This window comes from Sminthopsis crassicaudata, chromosome 3, assembly GCF_048593235.1.
Source record: "Sminthopsis crassicaudata isolate SCR6 chromosome 3, ASM4859323v1, whole genome shotgun sequence".
Taxonomy (NCBI): domain Eukaryota; kingdom Metazoa; phylum Chordata; class Mammalia; order Dasyuromorphia; family Dasyuridae; genus Sminthopsis; species Sminthopsis crassicaudata.
In genome coordinates, this window is record NC_133619.1 from 69921913 (window position 1) to 69939474 (window position 17562).

Sequence of the window (17562 nt, forward strand, 5' to 3'; positions counted from 1 at the left end):
TTCTTTTGCACAAGTAGTTTATTAAAAAAAAAAACTCTCTGATGAAATAGGGATTTGATAGAGAAATGAAGCTTTGTAAAGGATAAGAATCTAGTAGCATGTCAATTGGTCCCCTGGTTAATCTTATATATCTCCCAAAAATTGTTGTTAGGAAAAAATGAGATAATATTTGTAAAGCTACTTCTACTACTATCACCAATAATCTAAAGTTTGGAAATCATAGAGTATCACCACCAAAAAAGAATCAAATTGCAAGTGATATAATTGGCAATAAAAAATTGGCATGCATTGACCTGTTTGAGGTATGTTAAATATAATTCTAGTCCAATATCTTTTCTGGAGATAGGGAGCAAAGACAAAAGAACTCAGTGGTGATCTTTTTACATAACAGATTCAAATATTTGAAGATCAAGAGCAATACCTCCAGAATATTGGGCAAGTATATCCATTATTGAAGATTTATAAAAGAACTTGGGTAAAAAACTACCTCAACTGAGAAGTTTTGAGTTTTGCACTGGAAGAAGTAGTCCCTACAATGTGATCAAAATGGACAGAAGGCTACAACATTAAATCATTACTTTTGGCCAATTTTATGAAGTATGCAGATTGATCTGGTTTCAATAATGAGTACCCATTACTAAAGATGGCCTTAGTGAATTCAAAGTTTGCTGTAACAGATGCAGTTTTAGTTTTGCTGTAAATATCACTTTCCCTGATAGCTCTGCATGTTGATGTGTCTATGTTTTATCTCCTGTCTTGGAAAGTGTAAGTTCCTGAGAAGAGGGACTGTGTTTGTTGTTTGTTTCGTCCTAAGCACACAGACCCTTGCTTATAGTAGGTGTTCAATAAGTGCCTGTTGAATTACAATGAACAGATGTATTGATACTAAGAAAACAATGCTCTTTGTTCTTCATTCTTGAAAAGGGCCAGATATCAGGGAAGTAATGCCATGACATGTAAATGAATTGGATTTAAGTGATGAAGGACTATGCAAGGTCACCTGCCTCACTTTCTCCTCCTGAGCCACCTAAGTCCAGTGGCAAGATATAGATCAGAATAACCAGAGATACAGTGGGAGACTGTGGCCTTTTTAACAGATTTTATTTTGACTGAAGCAACACCCAATCAGCAATTTAGGCTAGGTAAAAAATTATGTCATCTCATCATGGTCCTCTTCAAGAACAAAGGACAAATAACCACCTCTGTGAGTAGTAATAGTATTCTTATTACTTATTACTAGTAGTAATAGTGAGTAGCTGCGTCACTGTTTCCATTGAGAACCCAACTGGAACTGGCCACTTAGGCAACATAGTTCTTTCTTCTCTTCTCTTTTTCTTTCTTCTTTCTTTTGTCTTCCCTATGTCCATATCCAGTACCCTCACCTGCTGGAATTCTGCCCAAAGGAATGAAAATTTTAATTACTAAAACCTCATAAGGTATCTTGGAGGAATATGCCTTAAATCCAAATCACTCTAGCTTTCTTCAACACCAAAGGTCCCAGGCTCAATCCCATTTCATCAGTGTTTGACCTCTGATTGTTATAGAGTGGATGTAAATAGCAATTGTTTTTCTTTTGGCCAGAAACCCAGAAGGTCTTCCATTCCCAGATGGATTTTTTTTTTTTTTTTTGATTAGGTAAGAGGCCATTCTCTGTTTCATTAATTTCCCAGTTTAAATCATCAAGTGGGTGTTGCCCCAGTATAACTAAGATCTGGGAAAGATCTTAGCTTAAAGAGGCCAAGGTCTCCTACTACATCCAGGGCCATCTCCAGTCACCCTAATCTATATCTGGCCACTGGACCCAAATGGTTCTAGAGGAGAAAGTAAGGCTGCTGACCTTGCACAGCCTTCCCTCACTCAAATCCAATTTACTTGCATGTCATGGCATAGTTTCCCTGATGTCATGGTCCTCTTCAAGAATGAAGGACAAGCAACTACTTTCAATATGAGGATAATAGTTTATTTCAATATTTTAGCTTTCTGACACTTAAATCAGATTAAATTTGGATTGCTGCCCACATTTTGTATTTGTTTTGGTCACCAATGCCTCTTTACTCCCATTATAAGTTTAACAAAATCCAAACAATATTTAGCCAACCATTTCCCCCATAATTTTTTAACCCACAAAAATTGTTTGGGAAATTAAATGCACATGTTTCTTAAGTCATTATAATGTTCATTGGTAAAAACTGCCTAAAGTCTTTCAAATCACAAAACTCTTTCATTCCAAGAGTAAATTGACACCAATACCAAAAAAAAAAAAAAAAAACCAAAACAGTTGTGTGAGTATTTTCTGCCATGTTTTCCCAAATATCAATGGAACATGTAAAATATACTCTCTCAGAAGTAACTGACAGGAGACCTCCAAGTTGAGGTTTACCCATGCCCAGTAGAGAACTTTCTCCCAAATTATCCCAAAGTAAACATAGCCTATAAAAGAAGGATCAAGATAAATGTAAAGTTTCAACATGCTAGAATTTAATTATACTCAAAAATGCTTCACTAATCTCCTTCTTTTATGTGTTCCATATGATCAAATGGTAGGATAGGGATAAGAAAGCTAAGAAATTATTTTCTTCATAAATTCATTATTTTTCTTGGGGAAGGGGAACCTTTGCCTTTAATTCTGTAGTTTTATCTTCCTAAAAATATCCCTTCCTCCAATAGCACTGTATAAGAATCTTAACCATAGATAAGAATTAATAAATGGAAATGATCAAGTACATTTTAATAGCATATATCATATCTTCTTTTGCACAAGTAGCTTATTAAAAACCTCTCTGATGAAATAGGAATTTGATAGAGAAATGAAGGTTTGTAAAGGTTAAGAATCTAGTAGCATGTCAATTGGTCCCCTGGTTAATCTTATATTGAAATAGTTTCTTAGCTTCTGAATAAGAAACAATCACTATTGAAAGATCTTGTCTTGTCATTCTGACCCAAGTGACAAAGATCATGCCGTCTTGTGTGTGTGTGTGTGTGTGTGTGTGTGTGTGTGTGTGTGTGTGTGTGCATGTGTGTGATTGGCTAGGAGTGTAGTGTAAACTGAGAATCGGTTTTACACTACATAACAATTTTAACACTAATAAGTGTTACTTGTGGACTATAGAAGTGAACAGATATTTTCTTCACAACAGCCCTAGGTAGTATAAAAAATTACCCTCTTTTATGTACTTTTATACAAAAGAGTCTCTCAGAAGTTACTTTAGTCTGCTCATGCTCACATAGCACATAAGTATCTAAGATAGGATTCCCAAATAGGAATTTGGATTCTAAATTCATTGCTTTATCCATTGTTCCAAATTATTGATCTAAAGGAACATAATGTTTTCAGCTTTCAGTGTTTTCTTTGCTAAATGAAGTTAGGAGATTCATAACAGATGGTAAAAAATGAGGTTTAGACTTCTGACCGAAGTCTTAATATGACTAGCATGTAATTGCTAGAATTCACCAGGGATGGAAAACAGCCAATGAGGGCCAGTGAAAATATATTTTTATAAACAAAATTCAGGTTAAGTATAAGCAAAGTTTGTGTTTGTTTAAGAACCTAGCAAACTTATCAAGAAATTTTTTCACTAAAAAGGGCAGGGAAGAAGATATATGTCCCTGTATAAATGCTAATCCCATATCATAGGAAAAAGAAAGTAGAGCAAAAGAAGACTATCAGGAAAGGCAAACTAATACATAAGAAATAAAATACTAATAATTGACATTTATATAGCACTTTAAGATTTACCTAATGTTTTCTTCTAGAACAAACCTGTTAGCTGTAGGACAGTAAGGTTTTTGCAGTAGATGGAACACTGGGCTGAGAATCAGAAAATAACTCATCTTTATGAGTTAAAATTCAGCCTTAGACAGTTCCTGTCTGATGTATGATTCTAAACAAGTCATTTAATCCTCAGGTTCCCATTTGAAAAAAAAGAAATAGCAAACCAATATAGTAACTTTGCCAAGAAAATCCCCCAAAATATCATGAAGAGTTATAATTGCCATGATCCCTCAACTAATTTTCATGTGACTGTTTTCACAGTATTCAAGGCATCATTGAAAAATAGTAGTTCATCTAATTCTTTGAGGGCAATTATATAAGGACTATTAGGATTGTGCCTTACTATATTGGGAATATATATCTAGAAATCTGGAATTACTGAGTTTGCTATCATAAGGTTGAGATGGGCTACTACTCATGAGCAGAAACCAGAGAAACAGTTATAAGAAACAGTTGGCAGAGGAAGAGTGGAAAAGGAATTGTGGACAGCAGGTACAGGATGCTATCAGAAAAGCTGCTTACTGAAAACAAAATATAGATTCCGTGTTTATATGAAGATTCTGTTATTTTGTGGGAATCTGTAGTCATTAGAAGGTAAGAATTTATAGTAATATTGATATCCTAACTCTTATCTCATGCAAGTTAGGCTCTTGTTTTCCTTAAAAGACTGATATTGGGGCAGCTAGATGGCACAGTAGTTGGAACACCCACCTTGGAGTCAGAAGGACCTGAGTTCAAATTCAGATTCAGATACTTAACACTTACTAGCTATGTGAGCCTGAGCAAGTTTCACTCAAAATAAATAACAAAAATTTTATGACCTCTGAGACTTGGTTGGCTCAGGGTACTAAAGGCTCAGACTGTTGACAGTACTTCTTGGACACCTGAATACAGACTAATCTTGAATGAGTCTTCTCTCATTCTTGACTGGTAGAAATCTAGGCAGCTCAGAATCAACTGAAGCTTTTTAAAATACCTATCCTTGTTAGATCTCTTTCTCCTATTATGGTTGGATAAATATCTTTTTATTAAATGTTGAGCGGCAAATGAGTGTTTCATTTTGTTCCAATTACGAGAAGACTAATCTGAATTAGTCCTATTCAAGAACATCATTTCCTTCCGGAGAGCTATAGACTTCTTGGAAGAGAATTGAATTTACCCTTCACTCCATTCTACAGCCTCAGAGAGAATTCACCTCTGAGGGATACCAATGTTGTCCTTTACTGTTTTCTCCTGGTTGAAAGGAAGAAAAACTAGAAGATAGGCTTTTCATTTGTTTTTTCAAGGAACTTGGAAATGACTGGACAACTTGGGAATGATATCCTGTCTCTATTGTGTCTACATTTTGAAAGGGAGAAACTCCACCCTTGAGCAGATCTGAAGAGCATCTCAGTTTTCTAGCTGAAGAATATCTGTCATTGAAAGAGTATAATTTTCTCACCACACTGCCAAAGGTGTCTGTGTTCTTAAAAAGCTTCCTATTGCTTCATCAACCCAAGGGTTACACAGAAATCATCTTTCCCAGCTGGAGAGCTATCAGAACTAAAATGATAGCATACAACAGTTTTGCTCAGCAGGGAAGGTTAGGGGATGGCTCTCCTTAGATGCATTACTGACTAGGAAGATCCAGAATGTCAAGGCCTGCTATTCAAAATGACTGGTTTACCTTGGTGCATGCTTCCCTATTCATGAACCCACTTATTAGATCTCTGTATATTCTCACTGTTGTTCATCCATTCTGTGTGCATGGATGGGATTGAGGATAATAGGTGGATGGCCATATTTCAATTATTTCTTCTCTTGCCTTCTTTGAATAATGTTATATGTATTCTTTCTTTTGTCTTATTATTAAGAAAATGTTTTAAATTTAAGAGCCAGTGCTGTAATGATGACTAATTTTTTCACAAATGGGAAGATCATAGGTAGGGGTTTGAGAACAAAAGCAATGATTTGTTATTCAGTAATTTTCAATCATGTCTGACTTTTTGTGATCTCATCTGGAGTTTTCTTGTCAAAGATACTGTATTGTTTTGTCATTTCCTTCTTCACCTCATTTTACAGATGAAGAAATTGGGGTGAACAGGGTTAAGTGACTTACATAGGTTCATATAGCTAGTAAGTATCTGAGGCCAGATTTGAACTCAGGAAAATGAATCTTCCTGGCTCTAGGTCCAGCACTAGGTGCAGCATCACCTAGATTCCCTTGAAGTTTATCTTTTCCACACAAGAATTACCCCTAAGACTGTGTGAAATAGAGAGACAGAGACAAGAGGCAGAGGCAAAGAGAAAGAGAGAGACTGAGTGGTTTACATCATTGAATGATAACAAGTATCACTGAGATTTGAAACAATTTAAGTAATGACTGGTTTGAATCCTGTACCAAGCACTCATTTTTTGAGTGTTCTTTTTTTAAATAATAGCTTTTTACTTTCAAAAACACATGCAAAGATAGTTTTCAATATTCACTCTTGCAAAACCTTGTGTTCCAAATTTTTCTCCTTTCCTTCCCTCCACCCCTCCTCTAGACAGCAAGGAATGCAATATAGGTTAAATACACACAATTCTTCTAAACATAATTCCACAGTTATCATACTGCACAAGAAAAATCATATCAAAAGAAAATTAAAATTGTAAAGAAAAAAAAAAAGCAAGTAAATAACAAAAGAGGTGGAGACACTATGTTGTGATCCACATTCAGTCCCCATAGTCCTCTCTCTGGAAGCAGATGGCTCTCTCCATCACAAATCCATGTGAATTGGCCTGAATCACCTCATTATTGAAAAGAGCTACATCCATCAGAGTTGATCATTATATAATCTTGTTGTTGCTGAGGCATTTACTTCTTATTCTGGGATCCTAGGCAAGTCCTTTTATCTCTGTTTCCTCATCCATAAATGGGAAACCTAGAGCACCTACCTCAAAGGGTTTTTATGAAAATCAAATGTAATTCTGCAGATAAAGCACATTTTGAACCTTTAAACTAAAATCAATGTCAGGGACTAATATCATTTTGTAGAGTTATTTTCCTTGGATAGATTATATCAGGATAAGAAAAAAAAAGGGGGGGAAAGAAAAGAAAAGAAAGAAGAAGGAAGGAAGGAAGGAGGGAAGAAAGAAAGAAAGAAAGAAAGAAAGAAAGAAAGAAAGAAAGAAAGAAAGAAAGAAAGAAAGAAAGAAAGAAAGAAAGAAAGAAAGAAAGAAAGAAAGAAAGAAAGAAAGAAAGAAAGAAAGAAAGAAAGAAAGAAAGAAAGAAAGAAAGAAAGAAAGGAAAGAAAGAAAGAAAGAGGGAGGGAGGGAGGGAGGAAGGAAGGAAGGAAGGAAGGAAGGAAGGAAGGAAGAAAGAAAGAAAGAAAGAAAGAAAGAAAGAAAGAAAGAAAGAAAGAAAGAAAGAAAGAAAGAAAGAAAGAAAGAAAGAAAGAAAGAAAGAAAGAAAGAAAGAAAGAAAGAAAGAAAGAAAGAAAGAAAGAAAGAAAGAAAGAAAGAAAGAAAGAAAGAGAGAGAGAAAGAGAGAGAGAGAAAGAGAGAGAGAGAAAGAGAGAGAGAGAGGGAGGGAGGGAAGGAGGAAGGAAGGAAGGAAGGAAGGAAGGAAGGAAGGAAGGAAGGAAGGAAGAAAGAAAGAAAGAAAGAAAGAAAGAAAGAGAAAGAAAGAAAGAACTAGAGATGAGAAGCTATGTATGAAATACATAGTTAATGCTTAATAAACTGTTTTTCCCTAATTCATTCAAAAACCATTTCAGACTTTATTAATATTCTCCTCGCCCCACTCACTAAAGGAAATCTAGGTTCCATTATAGATCTGTGAGTTTGACTTAGAAATAGATTAGCTTAGAAATCTAAGTCAGACATATTTCGGGGGAAAAAAAAAATCCGGGAAGAGATGGTAAAGTTTGTAAGCTTTTAGAAGAAAGAGCAGAGATCTCTAAGAGATAATATGGCTTCTTCAAGAACTTGTCAAAACAGGCTAACCTTGTTTTCTTTTTTAGATAGGGTTACTGATAGATTAAGAGAATGCTGTAGACAGGATGCCTGAATTTCAGCAAAGCATTTGACAGAGAATCTTTTGATATTCTTGTGGAAAAGATGGAATGATATGACTTAGATGATCATACAGTTAGGCATATTCAGGATTGGTCGGGTGCCTAGATCTACAATGTAGTGATGAATATATCAATGTCAAACTCAAGTGTAGCTTCTAGTGGAGTGTCGCAGGTATATCTCCTTGACCCAATGTTGTTCAACATTAAAAAAAAAAAAAAAAAAAAAAAAAAAAAAAAAAGATTTGAATGAAAGCAGAGATGGCAAACATCAAATTTGTAGAAGTCACAAAGGTGGGTAAGTGGAGAACATAATGAATGATAAAGTTGGGTTCTACAAGGATGTTGGTAGACTATAACAATGGGCTAGATTTAATAAGATTAAAAAAAAGAAAAAGAAAAAGAAAAAAACCAGTGGGGTAAATGTAAAGTCCTAAATGTGAGGTTAAAAATTAATTGCACAAATATAATATGGGGAAGGTATGACAAGAACTATTCATGTGAAAAAAAAATTGGAGTATTTTGTGATACAGCAACCAAAATAGCTAATGTGGTCCCACATTATTATTATTATTATTATTAAAGACATAGTCCAGAATAGAAAAATAGCAACAAATGAAAGAACAATAGGGAATATTTGTAAAAACTATTTAACAAACTATTTTATGCATCAAAAACAATGGGAAAAACAATACTTGGACCAACATCATAGTCCCAGATATGTTTACAGAGGACATAGGAAAGACTCGAAACACAATAAAGATGGGAAAAGCAGCTGGAATAGTCCAAGAATATACATAACTGCTGGAAATGATATGATTGTGAGGATGGATTTACATCTTCCACATTGAATCTGACATCTCAGATCTGGATTTCTATACATAGTTTTCCAGAATCTACGGTCTGGTCCCTGAGAAAGTTAGCTCACTTATCTTTACAACAGCTGCCCAAAGCCTAAATTGGTTAGAGACTAAATATATGCTGCCTAAGTCACTTAGATTACTTTATCTACAAGTTGGTCACAGATACTAGACAATGCTTCAGTACCATGTTTCATCTGGCCATCCACCATCTTCCTATCAATACTCATATATCATCCCTCCCCTCCAACAAAACACTTCTACCTGGTCATCATTCCCACATGTATTCAAGTACACACACATAGGTGTGTATACTTATCTATCTGCATTATATATATACACATATATATATATATATATATATATAATACATATATAACAAATATACATATGTATGTATATGCACATACATATGTATATTTGTCTTTTCCTGTTATAAGGTAAGTTCTTTAAGGGCAATAATTGTCTCTTTTAAAAAATATTTATATCCCTGTCTTTTAACATAGTGTTTAGCATATACTAAGAGCTTAATGATTTTTCCCCTTTCCTCCTCCCAATTAATATGAGATATAGAAAGAACAGAAAAAATACCAAAATTGCAGGAAAATCTCAGACTATTACCCAAAAAGGAGATCAAGGGAATATCATTAATTATCAGACTATATGCCTACATTCCCATCTATACAAAATCTTTATGAGAGTCACTAATACTGTTCATCCTTCCCACACTCCATTGCTTCCCCCCAAAAAAAGAAACAAAAGCAAGAAAGAATCATGATCAAATAGGGTTGCTTTGGAAGATGAACATTAAAGTTATTTTGTGCTTAAAAAAAAAAGCTCTAAATAATAAAGATTCATAGTTTATGAATGATCTATTATGCAATGTATAATATTGGCTTTGGGGGAAACAAGGATATTAAATAATGAAATATATATACATATATTTATATTTGCCATTTCACAATTAAACTGAAAATAAAACGTTGTGATTATTGTCTGCTGGGTATAAAGAAAAAAAGCATTTGACTCAGGGAAGCACAATGTCACCTCAAGGGTTCATTTTCAACTAAATACTTCCCATAAATATGTTGAAATCATAATTAGAGAATTAGCCCTGGTTATAATCATAAAATTAAGATGAGGTATAAAATAGGGAGATCTATATTCTCCAAGGGTCTTCTCCCTGGTGATGGAGGAGATCCAACTCAGAGACCAAGTTGATAAGAGAGATTCCTTGTGCATGGTGAGGTCCTTTAGATACCCTGTTTGTAGATGGCTTTGTGATGATTTCATCAGTTCTTGATATATTGAAGAGCCATCTGGAAAAATTCTATAGTCAAAGGATACTTCTCTGTCCATATATATAGGAAAGACCAAGTGGATGAAGAATGTTTACTGCTTGCATTTTAACATGCATTGGATGGATAACTTCTAGCACTTATCCATCATTAAGAATTATTTGGGTTAGACAGTACACATGAGTTGACAGAGAGTTGAATAGAAGGAAGAGAATAGACTCTGATCTATCCTAAAGTCTATGATATCAGGAAATTGCAAAGCTTCTTTAATGACTTCAAACTCCCCTTGGAAGCAAAGGCTTTTCCTTTCCATACAACATTCCACTGGTGTTAGTGGTAGCAAAATATGGAATATAGCAGTCTCTGAAGGACTTAAAATGAATATCACACACAAGGCAAGAGAAATGCACATGGTAGGTATAAAGAGATTATAGCATATAACTAATGAGGAATTTAGGAAAATAGTACAGAATGGACTGGTCACATAGCAAGAAACAGAGTGATGCACTGCTGATCTTATAACAAGAGTAAGGAAGCTTCTAGCATATTGACTGTTGTAGACTCTACAAAATAAATATGACCCAGATCTTCTTTTCAGGGAGATCACAATTTAAGAGATTAAAGGACACAACAATTTTTATGATATAGTAGAAAAAGAGATAGATGCAAAGGATAGATTCTGACAAAGTGCTTGAGAAAGTTGAGGAGAGAGATATCATTTTCACCTAGAGATGTGGAGGGTATCCTAGAAGACTTTTATGGAAGAGGTGGCATCTGAGGTGAAAGAATGGAACTCTTTTTGTACCTTTGAAACTCTGCACTCATTTTCCATATCTCGAATCATGTTATGAAATCTTGATGAAGATGCAGCGAAATATGGGGGAAAATGTTTAAGCTCTAGAATTCAAATGCTTATATTCTTTATTTACAAGGGGATCTTGGGCAAGACATTGATCTTTCCTTAGTTTCCCCATCTGTAAAATGAATTTGGATTAAACTATGAAGGCCCTCTCTACTTAACATCTATAATATTTTCTAATCTTGAACTATTTGGTTTAATGATAGTAGTGGCTAACTATTCATTTGGGCACCTATGTAATACAATGACTTGAACATTGGACTTAGAATCTGGAAGACTTATCTTCATAAGTTCAAATCTGGTCTCAGATACTCACTATGCAGTATGACTCTGCACAAGTCACTTAATTCTGCCTCAATTCCTTACCTGTACAATAATCTAAAGAAGGAAATGACAAATCATTCCAGTAACTTTGCCAAGAAAAATCCCCAAAACATCATGAAGAGTTAGACACAACTGAAATGACTCAACAACAGCAACATTCATATAGTATTTTAAGGTGGCAATGACTTTAAGATTTAAGATTTAAGCTATTTAAGTTATTTTACTTGATTTCTACCTTTAAAATCCTCCTTGATATGTCTTAAAAAGCAATATAATCAAGGAGGATATTGATATATGATGTTCATCCAGAAAGAAAAGAAACCAACAATAATAATAAAAGAAATGAGAAAAAGAAAGAGAAACAGAAAATGAGAGAAAAAAAGAAACAGAAAAAAGAGAGAATCAGAGAGACAAAGAGAAAAGGGGGAAGAAAAAAAGAAGAGAAAAAAGACATTCGAATGGAACACAAGTTGGTACCTGCCAGAAGAATCTATAGAAATAAGCCCATAGCTGTGTGCATAGTGTTTATGCTACAATTAAAAACAGATTAAATAAACTAGAGCATAGCACCTCTGATTGTAATTCACCTTCACACAGGGAAACATGAAAGCCAGGTTGTTACTTTTAGCCAGTGGCACTCTGCTAAGCCATATTCTTCTATTCTAGCCTGTGGGCCAGGGTGGAGTTGACCAAAAAAAAAAAAAAAAAAATGGACTGTTAGTTACCTCTTGGGGAGATGTTATTGGAAAGAGAAAGGGAAGACAGTGGAGTTTTTAACAGCCAGATATGCTCCACAAATGGTGTCCCCTTTTTTCTTAGAATATTTTTTATTTGAATCAGCCTTGGAACTAGGTTAAGTCCTAAAAGATGATCCTAAGGGACTTCAGGGCTGCCATCTTCTTTCTTTCTTTCTCAGGCAACCAACTGAATAAAACTTTGTACAGGGGCCCTGACAAACCTTCAGACCTCAGGAATTTAAAGCCTTTTTTTTTTTAGACACTGGAGGATAGGTTGTCTATCTTTCTCTCTGAAGGGGAAGGCAATTTCTCTGTTCTCTGCCTTCCCCCCACTCCTTTTAAAATGAGTTTCATTGTGTTTACACAGAAATGGCACTTTGTGGCAATTAAGAGATTCCAAAGTGGCAGAGGCCAACACACCAGTAGAACAGGATTCCAGCTTTCCATGGTAACGCCCAGCTTCACTTCTCTAACCACCTCCTGTTAGTCCACCCAGACAACCCTAATCCTCCTTCTGTGGTTACCCTGAAAAGGCATCCAGCTCTGTTATCAGAAAGGATCTTTCTTGAACAAATATTTACCAGCGTCTGTTTTAGTTTTTTGGGGAGTGAGCAAAGGAAGGCTTGTTTCTCTTAATTCCTTTGGATCAGGCAATGGGGAGATGATTATAGGACCTAGCCAAGACTCCTGGTACTGGTGCCCAACCTGTGGAGAACTTGACAACTGATGACCTTGATGTACACAAACCTTAAGTCACTTGGATGGGCCACTCATCATCGCGGTGCCTATTATTCCTTTTTGCCATCCAATGCAAGTCCATTGCTCGGTGTGGCAGAAATCCAGGAACATTCCATGATTGTTACAGCATTTTCCGTTTACGATAATAGGACTTACCTTTCTCTTGATTCCATGAACTCTTTAAATGTCAAAGTGATTCACATGGGAGGAACTGATCCCACAGTCCTCACTGAAAAGCTCAGATACAAGATCTTTTCTCTCATGAAATGAAGTGATGCTTATCTGCCTGTTAATAACGAACAGCATGTTTAACATCACTGCATTATCAACCTGTATGTAGCCAGCTAGTCTGTGCAGCTAAAAAGCACAAAGAATGTACAATGTTTGGAAGGGATTTACTCTATAACTTTAGTGATAGGCTTGGTACTTGCTACTATTCTTCAGTGTTCATCCATCAAAGAAAGAAAGAAATTCTTTGGGAATTTTAGCTTCTTACCACTATGATCACTAGATCACTCCCTGTCTCTCCTCCCTTTCTTCTTTCCATTATTTCTTTCCTCCTCTCCATTCCTTCCCTCCATTTTCCCCTCCATTTCCTCTTTCTTTTCTTTCTTCTCTCTATTCTTTCCTCCCTCTATCCCTCTGTTCTTTCCTTCTTTCTTTCCTTGTTTTCTTCTTTGTTTTCCCTTCTTCTTTCCCTCCTTCTATCCCTTTCTTCCTCCCTCCTTCTACTCCTTCCTTCTATTCTTTTCTGCCTCCTTCCCTCCATTCCTTTCCTCCACCCCTTTCTTCCTTCCATCTTTCTTTCCTCTCTCCCTCTGTTCTTTTTTCCTTCCTTCCTTCTATTCTTCCCTCTCTCTCTCCTTCTGTTATTTCCATTGTTCTTTTCTTCTTTCTATTCTTCCCTTCCTCTTTCCATTCTTTCTTTCTTCCCTTCTTCCCCCTTCCCCTCCTTCCTTCCTTCCACTCTTCTCTCTGTTCTTTGAAATCTTGGGTTGAAAATCTGGTTTTCTCATTTATTACCAATTTTTCCCTGGACCTGTGTAGGCATCAGTTTCTTAGTGAAGGAAGGACCTCTAAGTTCTATGTATCTAAGGTAGAGACTAATGGATGTGGAGTTAGGAAGACTGATTTTGACCCTCCCTTTAGACTACCAAACAAATCATTTAACTTTTTTGAGCCTTAGTTAGTGACACTTACTTCATAGGGTTGTTGTGAGGATCCAATAAAAAATGTTTATTGTATTTTAAAATACAATATGGATATGAATTATTTTATTATAATTTATTTCTCCCCAAAGAAGTGCATAGTGCCATTGACAGCTCACTCTTTAAAATTAAATGGAATAAATATGAAAAAAGAAAGACAAGTAACAAAATAAACAAAATCCCCCAACCTAATGTGGATAAAAATCCTGGAGGAAAATGAATTGCATTTATACCTTACTTTAAATTATTATGAATTATTCCTTGGAACTGCTGCTCCTATTCTGTCTTAGAAACTCTAACACTAATAAATATTAAATGAATAGATTCAGAATTTGCCAAGACAAGTATATATCCATATTTATGCTCACTTAAATTTACTTTGAGGGGTAGCCTAAATTAGTGAAGAGAAATCTGGACTCCAAATCAATCAGGAAGACTTGGATTCGATTTTTGCTTTTGATTTATGCTGGCTGTGTGATCCTGGAAAAGTAGTTAAACCTTTCATTCCCCCAAATACTACTTTAAGATTAGAGGTTGGATGCTAACTATTTACCTGAAATGATAGAGTAAGTTTTCTTACTGTCAGTTCCCTACGCTGATGAAATACCATAAGTTTGATTTCTTCCCCACCCAAATAACTATTAAAAATTCTGGATTTATTCTCCCAACTTACTCATATACTTGTAGGTTGGTTTTCTAGAGTTCTAGAGTAGGTTGGCCAAAGCTCACCCCAAAGTGAGTGAAATCTACAGGGTTCTAGATGTAACCCTGAGGGACAATGGACTTCCTTTACTACAACTGACTCAAGGAATCATTTGTTATTTCTTCCCCAAATTCCCCAAATCAGTAATTACTAATTAGCAATTGCTGTTTCAATATGATTTAGTCGATTGACATCTGGTGATCACTGGTAAGCCAGTTAGGATCAATTAGCAATGGAATATTTAATGAAAAATGAATATTTAATGAAAAGATAAAGCAAGAGGCAAAATAAAAAAAAAACAAAACTCTGCCTCCCCCCTGTTTCAACACACACACACACACACACACACACACACACACACACACACACACACACACACACACACAGAGACACACCCTAGTGTACAATATTCCCCTTTTATCTTGGCTTCTAGGGAAATAGGCTCAAATTTAAAGTTGCTACTACTATATGCTACTAAACACCTGAAGTTTACTTGTCTACTTCTGAATGTGGACAAATCAATCCATTGCTTGTAGGATATACATGGTGGCTAGTGGATGCATTCATCTCTGGAATAGGTGAAATAGGTAACTTCTCACATTGGCTCCTTCCTCAATTTGACTTCTAAACCTGTGGCAGTTGAGATCTTGTAAAACTTGGGTCAAAGATAAGGCATGGAAAGCAGCACAGACTTATTAGGATGTCATCTGCTGACTGATTAGTGAGTAGTCTTGTCCTTACAATTCATGGACAGCAGGAAAGAGAGCTCCAATTCTTCTGTAGTAGGGTTTTTTGGGGTTTGTTTTTGTTTTTGTTTTTTGTATATGTGTTCAGTTCTGACTTAGCAGCCAATTAAAAAATCTCTTCACTGTAGAGTGAGCTGTCAGGAAACAGCCACAGAATACCTGTGCAATGTTTTTATCAGGGACAGGCTACTTTCTTAGTTATCAAATATTTCCAAAAATAGGTTGACCAAATGCTCAATATGGGCTGGCACTAGTAGTCCCTCCTGCATGATCCCCAAACTGGGCTCTGTTAAATGTATTACAATTTCTCTTGCATCAATTCCTTTTCCTCAACCTAAACTGTTACCAGCCTAACTCAGGCCCTCATCTTGAAGCCTCCTAAATAGTCTTGTAGTTCCATCCGTTTTTCCATTCCAAATCAACCTCCACATAGTTGCTAAAATAATATTTCAAGGGCACAGGTCAGATTACATTCTTTGCTTTGTAAAAATCTTTAGAAGCTCCCAATTGCTTCTAAGATATATTCCAGAATCTGTAGTCTGGCATTTTAAACCTTCTATAATTTGGTTCAAGTTTACTTTTCTGTCTTAATTTTTGTGTTACTCCATTACACATACTCTAAATTCCAGCCAAACTGGATCATGAGCTATTCCTTGAACTTGACATTCCACCTTTGTCTTCATGTCTGTTCAGAGGCTGTCCCCCATCCATGGAATGTGCTCCCTCTTCATTTCTGTCTGTCAGAGTTCTTATATTCTTTTAATGCTCATCTCAAGGATACTATATCTAGCACGTCTGGCATACAGTAGGTGCTTAATAAATACTTAGACTAACAGACTTACTATCTCTCCTACAATTTAGGAAACACCCTAGTAACTTTATGGACAAAAGTGCCCCTCCTTGGCTACCACTTTCTTTTGTGAATTATCTCCTTCTTTAAGTATAAGTGCCTTGGAAACTGAGAGTGTCTTTGCTTTTGTATTTGTTCCCACAATTCTTGAATAGTGCTTGACCCATAGCAAGCACTTAATAAATGCTTTTTCATTCACTCTTATCTTTGTATCTCAGACCTAGTAGAGATGCCTAGGACATTGTTACTGTTTAATAATATTTCACTCTTGTTACTAAATTAAACTGTGGCAACTTTAATGTTGCCTAAAATGTATTTACCTTCACTCCTCCTCCTCCCCCCCCAAAAAAAGAAAAGATTTCTCTTTATTGGCAGCAATAACACATTGCATATATGCCTCTGTTCCAGAACAAACTAGACTTGGACAAGTGACGTGCCTTTCATTTCAGTTCTAAGATTTTTCATCTTTATAATAAAAATAATTCACACTGGAAAGTACTTTTCAGTTTACAAAACACTTTCCTCCTCAAACTCTCTGAAGTAGATGTTGGTATTATTTACCCCCCTTTACAGATGGGGAAACTGAGACTTACAGAGGTTTCTTGATTTGCTTAAAATATAGGATTGATAAATGATCTGAACCTAGTTCTCCTAAGGAATTTGATACCTGACCCCTGCCTTGTCATCTGCCTTGCAACTGACCTCTTTACATTGTGTTTTTCCTCCTTTTAGAGTGTGAAAATCTTGAAAACAGGTACTGTCTCATTTTCTTTTTTGTTTCCCCAGCACTTAGCCTAGTACTTGACATGTAGGAAGTACTCAACAAATGTCTCCCTTTCCTCCCTCCCTCTTTCTTCCTTCCTTCCTTCTTTCCTTCCTATGTTCCTTTCTTCCTTCCTCCCTCCTTCTGTCCCTCCTTCTTTTCCCCTTTCTCTTTCCCCCTCTCTTCCTTTCTTTCCTTTGTCCCTTCCTTTTTTCTTCCTTCCTTTCTTCAATCCTTCCTTTTTTCTTCCTTCCTTTCTTCAATCCTTCCTTTCTCCTTTCTTCTCTTCTTCCCTTCTTCCCTCCCTTCTTCCCTTCCTTCTTTCCTTCACTTCCTTATTTCCTTTCCTTCTTACTAACTTTACTTCTTTCCTTCCTTGCTTCCTTCCTTCCTTCCTCTCTTCCTCCCTTCTTTCCTTCCTATTTCTAAGTCTAACTTTTGTTCTCAATTCATTATGCTAGAAAAACAGCTCACATTGACATTGGTTGTCATAAGGCTTATTGAAAATTAAACTGCCTAAAAGTTTAACTTTTTTGAATCTATCTGATCTGCCATTCATTGACATAGAGACCTCTCAATAAGGAAGTCCCTTTTATTAATATAGGCAAACAACTTTGCTGCTATTTAGAATATTAGGGAATTACATGGTGCCTTGACAATTAATAGACTT

The 17562-nt window shown here is 35.8% G+C and overlaps 1 long non-coding RNA gene across 1 annotated transcript; it reads right to left on the reverse strand.

The window, feature by feature from the left end:
* Positions 1-1280: 1280 nt before the first annotated feature.
* Positions 1281-14629, reverse strand: LOC141564842 (uncharacterized). Its single transcript, XR_012488756.1, has 3 exons — positions 14504-14629; positions 12779-12908; positions 1281-1393 (listed from the first exon to the last, which is right to left on the reverse strand). It is a non-coding gene; the product is annotated as an uncharacterized LOC141564842 (long non-coding RNA).
* Positions 14630-17562: the final 2933 nt, after the last annotated feature.